The sequence below is a fragment of the Megalobrama amblycephala genome, linkage group LG11 (assembly GCF_018812025.1).
Source record: "Megalobrama amblycephala isolate DHTTF-2021 linkage group LG11, ASM1881202v1, whole genome shotgun sequence".
In the NCBI taxonomy this organism is placed as follows: Eukaryota; Metazoa; Chordata; class Actinopteri; order Cypriniformes; family Xenocyprididae; genus Megalobrama; species Megalobrama amblycephala.
In genome coordinates, this window is record NC_063054.1 from 18,693,843 (window position 1) to 18,707,799 (window position 13,957).

The following is a 13,957-nucleotide window of genomic DNA, read 5'->3' on the forward strand; positions in this document are numbered from 1 at the left end:
AAAAAAATTGGAAATGAAAATATAGTAATAGTAATCAGAAAATAAAAACAGCTAAAAGGGGAATTATGTGTACATTTTAAGACGTCAACATCATTTGACTCACTATAGAAAGGGGATAAATTAATTAAAGATGCATTAAAGATATGCACTCAGCCAATAATACAAACACATTAAGCTGTATTAGTATGTGAGGAATTTAAAAACAAGAAATACATTAATAATCGACTAATACTCTGTATATACATCTGAAATGTAAATGGTTTAAGTATAGTGAAAACTCCAGCACACAGAAGCCTCTTGTGGTGTAACACTGGTAGTGAACAAAGCTATGCACACAAGGCAGCTTAGATTTTAAACTCTGCAGCTACACTTGTAATTGTCACAGACACGTCAGGCTCCACCGCTCACCAATCACAGCGCACCCAGTCACCAGAGTACTGATCACCGACACCTGCACCTCATTAAGTACCTCATCACTTCCAGCATAAAGAGTACTCACACACACTATATGCTTACCTTAAGGACTCCCAGTGATCTACTTACCTGTCTCCAGTATTCTCCTCGTGTGTTATCTCCTCTCTGTGTGAGTGCTCCTCGTCTCCAGCGTCTCCAGCGTCTCCATGTTCGACTCCACCTGAAACCACAAAGGACTCCATCATCACTTTGCACTTCAAGAACCTGCACTGCTTCACGTATTACTCACCTGCACTTCTGCCTTAACTCATACTGGTTCTCAATAAAGCTCCATCTCCTGTTAAAGACTATCTCTGTCCCTTCTGTATTGTAACAGAAGACCGGACCATAACAGTGTGAGACCAGTATGAGTTCCCCGGATCTATTCCAAGAGCTCGTGGATGTTCTCCAACGAGCTCTCACCTCCAGCGCACCTCCACCGTCACCAACCATCACTTCCGCAAACACCGTCACCTCTCCAGACCAGCGCCCTCAGGATCGGCGGAGGACTGCAGCGGTTTCCTCCTGCAGTGTGCACTGGTCCTGGAGATGCAACCGCACCTCTACCCCACCGACACATCCAAGGTAGCGTTCATTATTTCCCAGTTGCAAGGCAAAGCGTTACAGTGGGCTGAATCCATCTGGTCTCAAAATGGTCCCGTCACACGTTCATATGCCTCCTTCGTGTCCCACTTCCAGGAAGTGTTCGGCAATGGCACGTCACTCCTCTCTTCATCAGTCTGCATTGGCTGCCAGTAGCTGCTCGCATCCAATTCAAGACTCTGATGTTTGCCTACAGAACGACCGCTGGCTCTGCACCGCCATACCTTAACTCGCTACTTCAGACTTATGCGCCCTCCAGAAATTTGCGTTCTGCAAGTGAACGGCGGCTTGTGGTGCCATCACAAAGGGGCACAAAATCACTCTCACGAACCTTCTCCGGGTCTGTTCCTGGCTGGTGGAATGACCTGCCATGCTCTATCCGAGCAGCTGAATCTTTAGCCACTTTCAAAAAAATGCTAAAGACGTATCTTTTTCGTCAGCACTTGACCCAGTAATAGTAGCACTTACCTCAATTTCTATTTTCATTCCATCTATTTGTGTATTTTAAAAAAAAAAATCCTTGCTACGAGCACTTTACTGTCATAACTGTAACTTCACACAGCACTTACATACTGTTGTTCTCATGTTGACTTGATTGATTCTACTGTTCTCATTTGTAAGTCGCTTTGGATAAAAGCGTCTGCTAAATAACTAAATGTAAATGTAAGCCCTCCTTCGACTCCTCTGTTGGTGAGAAATTATGTAACCTCAAGCAAAGTTCCATGACCATTAACGATTACGCTTTGCAATTCAGAACGCTAGCCGCTTCAAGTGGATGTAATGAACAGGCTCTCATAACCACCTACCGACAAGGGTTGGATCCTCGGGTGCGGTTGCATCTCGCTGCATACGAGGATTCCATCGGCCTCGAGCGCTTCATCCAGCTTTCCATCCGCTTCGCCTCCCGTATGCAGTCGTGTATCGAAGAACACCAGGACCAGTCACTGGACGAACGCATCTTCCATCCGGCAAGCTCCATCCTCTGCCCGTTCCCAACCGACCATGGTCACACCTAGGAGTGGACTTCGTAACAGATCTGCCCACATCCGATGGTTGTACCTGCATCCTAGTCATCATCGATCGAGTCTCCAAGTCATGTCGCCTAATTCCACTAAGAGGTTTGCCCACTGCCATGGAGACAGCGGAACTAATGTTCAATCACGTGTTCAGGTACTTCGGATTACCGGAGGATATCGTCTCGGAAAGAGGACCCCAGTTCATCTCCCGGGTATGGAAGGCCTTCCACTCGCTCCTAGGTGTGACCGTCAGTCTATCGTCTGGCTACCATCCACAGTCGAACGGGCAGACGGAAAGAAAAATCCAGGAGATCGGCCACTTCCTCCGTACCTTCTGCCATGACCACCAGGACTCTTGGAACCAGTATTTGGGTTGGGCCGAGTACGCACAGAACTCCCTGCGTCAGCCATCCACAGGACTCACTCCATTCCAGTGCGTGCTTGGCTACCAACCCCCAATGTTCCCCCTGGGATGGGGAACCCTCCAACGTACCAGCTGTGGATTACTGATCTGAGAGAGCGAGAGGGTCTGGGACTCAGCACACCACCACCTGCAGCGAGCCCAGCGCAGACGCAGGATGAGGGCTGACCTTCATCGCTCCCACGCTCCCACCTACCAACCTGGACAGAAGGTCTGGCTGTCCACACGAGACATCCGACTGCGTCTGCCCTGCAAGAAGCTGAGTCCCAGGTTCATTGGCCCATTCACGATCACCAAGCAAATCAACCCGGTTACCTATCAGCTTCAACTACCCTCACAGTATCGTATACATCCCACCTTCCACGTATCTCTCCTCAAACCTCACCATCCCTCTGTTCCTCTCTCCACAGGGCCTGACGTGGCAGCCGCTGAACCCCCCCTTCCACTCATCATGGAAGACTGAGCTGCCTACGAGGTATATGACATCTTGGACTCCTGGCGCCGTGGTGGCCAGCTGGAATACCTGGTGGACTGGGAGGGATATGGCCCTGAAAAACGCTCTTGGGTCCCCAGGAACGACATCCTTGATCCCAACCTACTACTCACCTTCCACGCCAATCACCCTGACAGACCTGCCCCACGTGCAAGAGGACGGCCACCTCGACGCCGGGGTCCTCGGCCCTCAGGAGCGGGCCGTGGAGGGGGACACGTCACAGACACGTCAGGCTCCACCACTCACCAATCACAGCGCACCCAGTCACCAGAGTACTGATCACCGACACCTGCACCTCATTAAGTACCTCATCACTTCCAGCATAAAGAGCACTCACACACACCACTCGATGTCCGGTCTCGTTTGCATTAACTTACCTGTATGCTTACCTTAAGGACTCCCAGTGATCTACTTACCTGTCTCCAGTATTCTCCTCGTGTGTTATCTCCTCTCTGTGTGAGTGCTCCTCGTCTCCAGGGTCTCCATCTCCAAGTTCGACTCCACCTGAAACCACAAAGGACTCCATCATCACTCTGCACTTCAAGAACCTGCACTGCTTCACGTATTACTCACCTGCACTTCTGCCTTAACTCATACTGGTTCTCAATAAAGCTCCATCTCCTGTTAAAGACTGTCTCTGTCCCTTCTGTATTGTAACAGTATTAGAGATCAATGTGACCAATATATATGTGACCTATATATAATGCATGTAAATATAAGCATTTCAAAATATAGATACATGCTACTTTAAAGGGTTTTGAGTGATATGGAAGTCTTTTTCTGTCAATTTTAAATAATTCAATTGAATGATAAAAATGAAAATTAAAAGCAGATTAACCATTTCATTAGCCTATAGAAAACTGTATGCAAAATATGTGACAAAAATGAAACCATTTCGTTTTCACTGCGACAATGCATTGTCCGTCAAATTGAAACTCTCGTGTGGCACATGCAGAGCCCCTCTGCATGACGACGATGGTCACGGTGAGTGCGTCGTCTGCCTGGGCAGACCCCATGCAGAGGCCGTGCTCACCGGGACCTCGTGTTCTCACTGTGAGAACGTGAGTCTCGCCTCTCTGCGCTCGCGGATCGCCCTCTTCAGTGAAGGCGATCTTGCCGCTCGCGCCCTCCCGTCTTCCTCCCGCGAGCCGGCTAGGAAGAGACGGCGGGGCAGAGCGGCCCAGCGCACGGAGTTGGATGACATCACGCCGGCTTCCCCACGTGCCTCACCCTCTCCCCCGAGAGAGCAGTCCCCCGTCCTGTTCTCCCGCCCTGAGCTGCGTCCCTCAGCAGATGCGAGCGCCCTCATCTCTTTTGGCGGTTCTGAGGACGAGCCGCTTGATGACGTCATGTCTCTCGCGGCCTCTGAATCCGAAGGTTGGGCCGGTGATTCAGACCCCGCCCGCCTTCCCTCGCTGGAGCCCATTGACTGCAAACTGGGTATGGATGTTGAGCTCTTCCGCATCCTTTCGAAAGCAGTACAGGTTTTGGACCTCGAATGGGCTCCGCCAGAGGAGCCATCACGGAGCAGGCTCGATGAGTGGTTCCTGCCAGGTTCCCGCCAGGCCCCTCGTCAACGCGCCGCACTGTTTTTCCCAGAGGTTCACAACGAGCTGACGAAGTCGTGGCGCGCCCCGTATTCTGCCTGCCTATGTACTACGCATTATTCAGCTCTCACCTTTGTGGATGGCTCTGAAGAGAAGGGTTACGAGCATCTACCGCCCCTGGACGAAGCGGTGGCGGCTCACCTCTGTCCCCCCACGGCTGTGGGTTGGAAAACTAAGAGGGCCCTTCCATCCAAGCCCTGCAGGAAGGGCGCCACGTCTTAGTCCAGTCGGACAGCATGACAGTGGTGTCATACATAAATCACCGGGGCGGTCTTTCGTCCAGCCGCTTATGCGCTCTGGCAAAGCGTCTTCTGGAATGGGCATCACCGAGGTTTCAGTCGCTCAGGGTGACTCACATACCCGGGAGAACAAACTTGGGAGCAGACATGCTATCTCGGAGCAATGTCCCCTCAGACGAGTGGATGCTCCACCCCCAGACGGTTCTCATGATCTGGGAGTTCTTCGGAAAGGCAGAGGTAGACCTCTTTGCTTCAGAAGGCAACTCTCACTGCCCAATTTATTTCTCGAAGGAGGAAGATGCGCTGGCCCATGTCTGGCCCTGCACCCTTCTTTACGCTTTCCCCCCGATCGCTCTGATCCCACAGGTCATCAGACGAATCAGGGAAGACAAGCACAGAGTCCTCCTGGTGGCCCCGCTCTGGAGGAGCCAAGTTTGGTCCTCAGAGCTGTTCAGGCTTTCCACAAAAGCTCCGTGGCCGATCCCCCGGGACCTCCTCTCTCAGACGAACAGGACGATTTGGCATCCCCAGCCAGAACTCTGTGCTCTGCACCTCTGGTCCCTCGACGGGAGCCTGCTAACCTCCCCGGGGATGTGTTGAATACCATTTCTCAGGCGAGAGCTCCGTCCACGAGACGCCTCTACGCCCAGAAATGGTCGGTCTTTGTTGACTGGTGTTCTACACGCAACATAGACCCAGTGGAGTGTGACATATCTCCGATACTGTCTTTTCTCCAGGAGCGTTTGAATCTGGGTCGCACCCCTTCAACGCTCAAAGTTTACGTAGCAGCCATTGCAGCGTTTCACGCTCCTATCGCTGGCCAGTCAGTGGGACGAAACAACCTCGTGGTGCGTTTCTTGAGAGGTTCTAGGCGATTAAATCCTCCTCGTCCTCTCACTGTTCCCACCTGGGACCTCTCTTTGGTCCTCAGAGCTCTTAAAGGGCCTCCCTTTGAGCCACTGCATTCAGCTGACCTCAGGCCCCTGACGCTCAAAACCGCTCTGCTACTTGCACTAGCATTGGTTAAGCGAGTTGGTGACTTGCAGGCCCTCTCCGTGAGCCCTGCATGCCTTGAGTTCGGGCCCAACGACTCCAAAGTCGTTTTGAAACCTAGGCATGGCTACGTCCCTAAGGTGCTCTCGACTCCATTCAGAGCACAGGTTATTTCCCTCTCAGCGCTTCCTCCCTCGTCGGACAAGCAAGAGTTGGAACTACTCTGCCCTGTCAGAGCATTAAGGACCTACGTTGATCGATCACAGCCTTTTCGGCAATCTGATCAGCTCTTTATCTGCTTTGGTGGCCGCACCAAGGGGTCTTCGGTCTCAAAGCAATGTCTTTCGCGTTGGATAGTCGACGCTATTGCTCTTTGTTACTCCTCTATGGGCCTCGACTGCCCCATAGGAGTTAGAGCTCACTCTACTAGAGGAATGGCTTCCTCTTGGGCCTGGTCTAGTGGAGTTTCGATTAAAGACACCTGTGAGGCGGCCGGCTGGTCCTCGCCGTCCACTTTTGTCAGATTTTATCATTTGGACGTCCCGACCTTACAAGCTCGGGTCCTCTCGGTATGATCCAGCGGCCTCTATCGAGCTCCGCTTCATGCCACTCTGGGAGTTAACTCCCTTTTTGTAGTGTAACGAGGGTTCGACGGCTCCGGCCTTCTCACTTGTCCTCTGGTTCCCTCATGGTGCCCAAGACAAGTCCAGTCGTTCCCTGCCGTGGCACGGCGCGGTTGAATTCGTTCCCCATACGCAGTACGAGTGAAGTATCGAAAGGGAACGTACTCGGTTACTAACGTAACCTCGGTTCCCTGAGATACGGAACGAGTACTGCGTTACATGCCGTGCCACGAGGCTGGGGCTTCAGTGTCGTCGCTTCAGTCGAATGACCTGAAATCATATGGCGAAACGCCCGCTTATATAGCCCTAAACCCCGCCCATTTCGGCGGGAATATTCGCGCGCTCTGTCGCCATAGGTCGCGCGGCTATGCCGCGCCGTCATTGGTTTAACAACTTGTCTATGAGTGAACCAATGACGATGCAGTTACACTGCGTTATTGAAAAAGGCTTCAGTAACGGGGAAAAAGGAGACCTTTCCCCATACGCAGTACTCGTTCCGTATCTCAGGGAACCGAGGTTACGTTAGTAACCGAGTACGTTTTTTCCTCTGTAGAGGACATTATTTTTGAGCAAATTTTTCTGACAACATACATGTCACAGTTTTAAGTCTGGATGAATGTCCTGTAAAGAGCACATTCAGGGCTTTGCAGAGTTACCAAATGTTTGGAGGTATAACCTTGAAAACTCCCACTACTTGGTCTTTAAAAATGACTTAATGATCAAATTTAGCACTCTTATATGGAAATATGATAATATTTTGTAATCTCACTAATTTTCTAATTGTTTGTCAGAAATCAATATCTCAGGAAAATGTTTTGGAGTTTCAAACCAGAATATGACTTTCTGTTACGAAACAGCATAGGGATTTCATACATAACCACTGTGTTATGATACAGAGGGGTCGACACAGATGTACAAGGTAAGCAGTCTTTATTTTGAAACCAGTGAGCAGACATGGAAAGCAGGGTTGAACAGATGAGCAATGGTAATGACTGATGATAGTTACAGTCCTTTTGTGATTGCAGATGATGGAGTCTTTGAACTGGATGGAGCTGGAGAACGTAGGAGCACTCACACACAGACGAGGAACACACTGGGAGATCGGGATGCACAGGAGACAGGTAAGTAGCGACCGAGGAGTCCTTGAGGTAAGCATACAGGTAAGTATAGCTCAACGAGACCGGACAGTGAGTGCAGGGTGTGAGTGCTCTATATACTGGTGGTGATGAAGGGGATAATGATGTGCAGGTGACGGTGATTAGTATTCCGGTGATTGGGAGCATTGTGATTGGTGCATGATGGAGCCTGACGTGTCTGTGACACACTGTAGGGGACACCAGGACTTTCATCACAGCATATCAGGCATTTTAGAGAATAGGGAAATAAGTTTTATATGTCAATATTCTTATAAAAATATTCCCAATTATTACTTTCATTATTACACTTTTTTTTTTCTATTACGTGTTGCCCCAAGAACACATTAATATGCAAATTTGATACAGTGTATAGATGCATTGTATAGAATGGGAATGTCTTTTATGTCCACGTTGACACGCATAATGCATTAAGTAAAATGGTATATCAAATCATTCTGTTATATCTTTCATAACATAGTTGAGAATAATTTTTATACAAAGTTTGGATAAAAAAAAGCCTGAAACCTAAAAATTGATTGGTTAATGAAAAAAATATTCTTATTCATGCTTAATCTAAAAATTAGTATGTCTAAGATAGAATGTGATTAAATGTATATGACCAGTTAGCAACAACTAATTTCTGAAAAGGAGCAGTTTCTTTTCCAAGAAAAGAAAAATTAGCCTAGCTGTATAAATAGATAATTTAATGAATGTTTTAAAGATTTTCTATATGTAGATTTGGGGAGTTTAGATTAGATTACTTTTGTTCATGTGCACGTCTTGAAATGTACCATTGATTTTTTTTAAACTCTGTCAAGTCAAGACAGTGTAGCATTATGAAAAATTCATTTAACACATACACACAAACACACAGACAGGCATAGCCGTAAATGAACTACATCCAGATTTAGAGTCATTCCCCAAACAAGTCACTATCGCATTCAAGTGGCAGATTATTAATAGTACACAGGGCACAGAATAAATAGAATGGAATCCTGTCCAACCCAGAATACAGCGGCATCAGACTGTAGCTGAGTGCCCCGTCTTAATACAGCCCCTCTAAATTTAGCCAGATGAATAATGCATCAAACTGTTTTTTATTATAGGCCTCTAGTTTCAAAATAAAAACTATAAATAGTTATCTAAAAGTTTCATAAATATGGTCACAAATCTCAGATATGACCAGTACAAAAATAAGTAAGGCATATTTTTAATAAGAATCTCCTCCTTTTGTGTTATTCTTATCTTCTGCTGTGTCTTACATACTTTTGTTTCTTATAATTTAGTGTCAGCATGAAGACTTTCATTGCTGAAACTGCATTGTCATTATCACAGCTTCACAAGAGAGATAAATGCTATTATCAACATTTCACTGAACTCACTGCTGGGTTTGCTAAAGGCTACAAGTAGCTTTGTGATATGAAAAATCTGACAAATCAAATCCATTCAAAGAGGCTTCAAAATTAAAGATATGTTACAAATCCATGTTCTTTATGTTTGAAAAGTTAAACAGCCACGGTGTTCAACATAAATTAACATAAAGACAGCAAAAGTATGTCATTTTAAGGGTACCCAGATCATCTTTAGCCTTTGAGAGATCACGTGGTGTTTCAAAGCCCCCAGCAGATGGAGCCTTTGTGTAAACGACAGCAGTGCCATTTCTCTAACTTGCTCAAGGCTTAACCACAATGTCACTACAGGATGGTGTGTTATTTTTGGATCAAGAGCCTTTGTTTGGCAATTATTTTCTGCTTGATGAGAACATCTGTTGAAGAGCACCATGCGCTACATTTTGCCGAAAGCTGCATTTAACAGTGACCCTGTGACTTGCAAAAACAAAACCATATTGTCCCTTTTCTGAGGATGAATTTAGAATAAATTGCTTAGATTGTGGCTCAGATCAGCAAATAAAATGCATCATTAACATTCATTGAAATTCAGACCAATAACACAACTGCAACAACACTGACTGCTTTTTTACAACAGTTCAATAAAAAGAAGTAAATATTGAGTAATGACTTTAGACCCAATAATGTAGGCCTAGTTTACTTTTTTGTATTTTTGCTATGCTAATGAGAATGAAGTCTAAACAATGTCAAAAAAGAATCAATCGTCAAACCCCTGAGTGTAACGTAGACCAGTCAGAGCCTCACTCCCCTGGCCTCAAGAGGCACGTTAGCAACTGACGCTAGAGGCTGCGGCCTTTAGTATCCTTATTAGCGCGCCCGCCTCCCATGCTAGAGACGCCGGATCGAAACCCCCTCGGAGCAGGTCAAGTAGGACCAGTTACATTTGTTGATAAATTAATCCCTTTTATAGTGCACTATTTAAGAGGACAACCATTTGTAGTGGTGTCTAAAACCATAGTGGACATTTTTGAGTGCACTCATTCAATCCCACAACACACCTCAATAACGACTGCACCACAAGAGTTAGCCACTAGACTAGAGCATACCCATGCATTGTTTCCACGCCTCACCAGAATATGGCATCAGCAGCACTTCCACGGCACACTCAGTGTCCGAATTCACTCACTCGTTTTATTCACTCATTCAGGGGACCGTTTAGTGGAGTAATGTAATAAGGAGCATAGGCATAGCTTGCAGGTTTACTATAGAAAAGATAAAATGTGATTAAAATGACTGACCAAAGTGACACCCATGGTAAGGAGTGTAGGGGATGATTTCAGATACAGTATTTTTGAGTATCACTTGTTTTGTTCCTCTTTTGTAAGTTGCTTTGAATAAATGCGTCTGCTTAATGAGTAAATGTCAAGTTTAATTCCTGAATGAATCAGTTTTTTATCAAATTGGTTAAGTAAAGGATTCAATGACTCACTCATAACATCTAACAGTGTTTCTGAATGAAGCACAGATAAAAACAAGGGATGTGCAAACACAAACAAGCAGAGTGATACAAACAGTGAAAAGTCCCAGTGCTTTTAGACTGTTATTTTAGCGCTACTGGATTTAATTCATTGGATTTAATGAATTAGATGAGTGAGACCAGGACAAAAGCATGACTAGGACAAAGTGCTTTTCATGTTAGCAGAGAAACTGATTGCTTCCATTATGATTTGGGACTGATTCAGTTAGACTGGATAAAATCTGTGGTCAGATTACACATTACTGGAATATTTAATTACCCTGTCAGCAGTCATGTGTGGTTTACCAGCATGTCCACTTATTAGTAAGATCAATCAGCTTTGTAATGAAACTATTTTTAAGGATTCGGCTTAGCAGCATCTCATTAGCTCAAGCTCACATTTGAAACATCTACTGTTGTGTATTAATTTGTAATTGAGTGCCAGATTTAGTGCAGAAACATTAAACCTCACTGTCCAAGACATAATGTGTCCATGCTGTTATAAATTTTCAAGGATTTATTTAAAATGCAGCAAAATAACATTACACATGTTTTTCCAGTGCATGTCCTTGGGTTTAACACTAGTGCGTTTTTTTTTTGGAAGATCTCATTTTGTGTGGGAACAAACAGTCCATGTGCACATTGAGCCTGACAGTGCTACTAGAAAATTACTTAATCTTATGGAAAACATGAAGCAAAGTTTGAGCAAGTATGTGAACTGCTGGATTAAGAAGCACTGCTCTAGTCTCACTGCTTATTTTTTAAAGAAATTAATACTTTTATTCACCAAGGATGCATTAAACTGATAAAAAGTGACAGTAAAGACAATTATAATATTACAAAAGATTTCTATTTCAAATAAATACAGTTCTGTCATGACAACTCTCGGAGTGTATGACAATGTTGATATGTTTGGTCTTGGCAGAATAGATCTGCTATGCTGCTGCTGCTTTACAAAATAGTGTACATGAATTACCCATAGCAGATCTATACAGGTGGAGCTGGGGAAGGTGGAGGGTTTCTGAAAGCACGCTGCACTGCTAAGGCAAATGCTACCCAAGTATTTAAAGGTTGAGCATGCAAGTTCATTTGCTACTTTTACAGCAGGAACCAATCGGCTGTGCCCTATAATGATGATTATGAACAGGCTGAGTTAAAGGACCTATTAGCCTGCGCCATCTAGAGTTTCATGACAGAACTTTGAATTTATTTTTTTAACTTTATATTTAAAGCACTGTTTTGTTTTCACTAAAATATTAAGCAGCACAACTATTTTCAACATTGATCATAATAAGAAATGTTTCTTGAGCACCAAATCAGCATAGAATGATTTCTGAAGAATCATGTGACACTGAAGACTGAATGACTGCTAAAAATTTAGGTTTTCTATCACAGGTATAAATTGCATTTTAAAATATAATCAAAAACAATTATTTTTAATTGTAATAATATTTCACAATATTACTGTTTACAAAAATAAGTGCAGCCTAGGAAGGCATGTAAGAGACTTCTTTCAAAAACACACAAAAAATCTTACCAACCCCATACTTGGGATGCAGAGTGGACACAAGTTTACATTCAAAGTGGTGATCACCCTCTGGAGGACAGAGATTCATGCCGTGTTATCCACAACCAACTGTACTGCTGTGACGAGGTAAATCAGTCACATAATTTACCCTGCCAGATGCACCTGGCAGCATAAACCCACTCACAGTCCGCTGTTCACACCACAATCACGAGTGCTCTCTGTCCTCCCCAGGCTTCCCGACTCCTCTCACAGCTGGGTCTCTGGGTTTCTCACAAACTATTACATTTTGAATCTCAGAAAAGGTGTTTCGCTGCAATTTCTCTCATCTAACAAATTATCATCGGTACTAAACAATAACAGTGCAGTGAAAGGATTTCTTAGACCGAATAATGATAGGCTAGAATAGTTGCATTTGTAATGTACATCATTAAGATGGCTGGGAAAAATACATAACTTCTCTGATCATGCTAATCTGCTAAGTAAGTATTCAGTGCGTAGCTTATCAAGCAACATTTATGCTACAGACATGAATGCAGCATTTTGCTGAATGCAGCATTTTGCATTTTTTTTTATTAGGAGTGCAAAACTTACAACATAGGGTGAACACAAAACACAACAACAAAACAAAAAAAACAACAATAAAACAGCAGTGATAGTAACAGCAATGAAAAATATGCAGAAATGACAAATGGGTAATAGTAGAAGTATGTAAATAGTAATAGCATGTATAATAATAATGATAATAATATTTTGTGATGACGCAACAGTAATATCAGTAATAATAATAACAGTAATAATAACAATAAAAGATGGTGATGATAAGTTGTGTTGACGGCAATAGTAATATCAATAATAATAATAGATAACATTGATAATAATGACAGTAATAACAGTAGAGGTACTAATACTAAGGATGGTTATGATAATATTTTGTGTTGACGGAAAAAGTAAAATCAATAATAATAATAATAATAATAATAATAACAACATTTGTGTAATAATAATAGCAACAGAAACAACAGTAGTAATAATAATAATAGTAATACTAAATAGGATGATGATAATATTTTGTAATGACAGCAACAGTAATATCAATAATAATATAATAACATTCATAACAATAATAATAATAATAACAATAGTAATAAAAACAATAGAAATGCTAAAGATGGCGATGATGATGATATTTTGCAATGACGGCAACAGTGATATCAATAACAATAATAATAATAATAACAATAACAATAATAATGATAAAATGAAAATAGTAATAATGAAATAATAATAATGAAATAATAGTAATAATGAACAAAGAGCAAAAGTTTTGTGAAAAAAGTGGAAGACTTAAACACAAAGTCTGTAAAATAAACTGTTAAAAGGATTTGATGATCACTAGTGATAGCATTTTATTCTGTGTTGTCATCATTCAGGTTGGATTTCAGCTTTAATGTACATTTTTTTAACTAAGCAGCTGATATTGCCATTGAAACTAGTGGAGATGCAAATTGGAATAATATTTAGTGATGAAAATCTTCTTTTTGTGCTGGAATTTCATTTGAAACACAATTCTATGCCATGACCACTACAGTCTAAATGATACCTAGCTAATGTCTGACAGACAAAAGGTGCTCTTGGCTGTCGAAGTTCAATAATTCAAACTGAAATAGAAGCTTGGTTACAAAGAGAGGCTCTTAATCCCACAGCTGTGGATCTATGTCTATTACCATCACATTCAGTTTGCTCTCTTTCATCACGTAGGCCAAGCTGGAGCATGGGCGTTAATAATGGTTGGGCTAACAATGCATCTATCCTTTCAAAGGCCCTTACCTCTAGATAATAAATGAAAATAAGTCATTAATCCATTCAAAAGAACACAAAGACAGACACTGATATCTCAGGCACTAATTGATGTATCAAAAACATACTGTGTGATGACATTAATACAGAAGGTTGCATCACATTGTTCATGTTAATTTTTGC

At 43.5% G+C, this 13,957-nt stretch overlaps 1 long non-coding RNA gene across 1 annotated transcript; it reads left to right on the forward strand.

Annotated features, from left to right (window-relative positions):
- Nucleotides 1-251: 251 nt before the first annotated feature.
- Nucleotides 252-1,561, forward strand: LOC125279099. The gene is made up of 2 exons (XR_007187314.1): nt 252-465; nt 523-1,561. It is a non-coding gene; the product is annotated as an uncharacterized LOC125279099 (long non-coding RNA).
- The last annotated feature ends 12,396 nt before the right edge of the window (nt 1,562-13,957 follow it).